Below are 315 nucleotides of genomic sequence, written 5' to 3' on the forward strand. Positions count from 1 at the left end.
ACACTATGAGGCAGGTATGACAACTGTCCCCATTTCACAAATGAGGAAACTGAGACCTGGAAAAGTGAAGGACCTGGGCCAGGGTCACCAGCCAGCAAGTGGAAGAGCCAGGATTTGAACCTTGATTCACAGTCAAGCAAGTGACCCTAAGAAGCAACATAAGCGCTGTTCCCATTATGCTCCAGCTGTGTGCACATGTGGGTGCACACACAAATGCATAGTGGCTTCCTGCCCACTATGGAGTTCATTTAAGTAACTTCTCAACACAGCCTTCCTTCTCTACCTCTCTGAATCAATCCAACCTGTTTTCACATC

The sequence above is a fragment of the Galeopterus variegatus genome, unplaced genomic scaffold (assembly GCF_000696425.1).
Source record: "Galeopterus variegatus unplaced genomic scaffold, G_variegatus-3.0.2 Scaffold45333, whole genome shotgun sequence".
NCBI classification, from domain to species: Eukaryota; Metazoa; Chordata; class Mammalia; order Dermoptera; family Cynocephalidae; genus Galeopterus; species Galeopterus variegatus.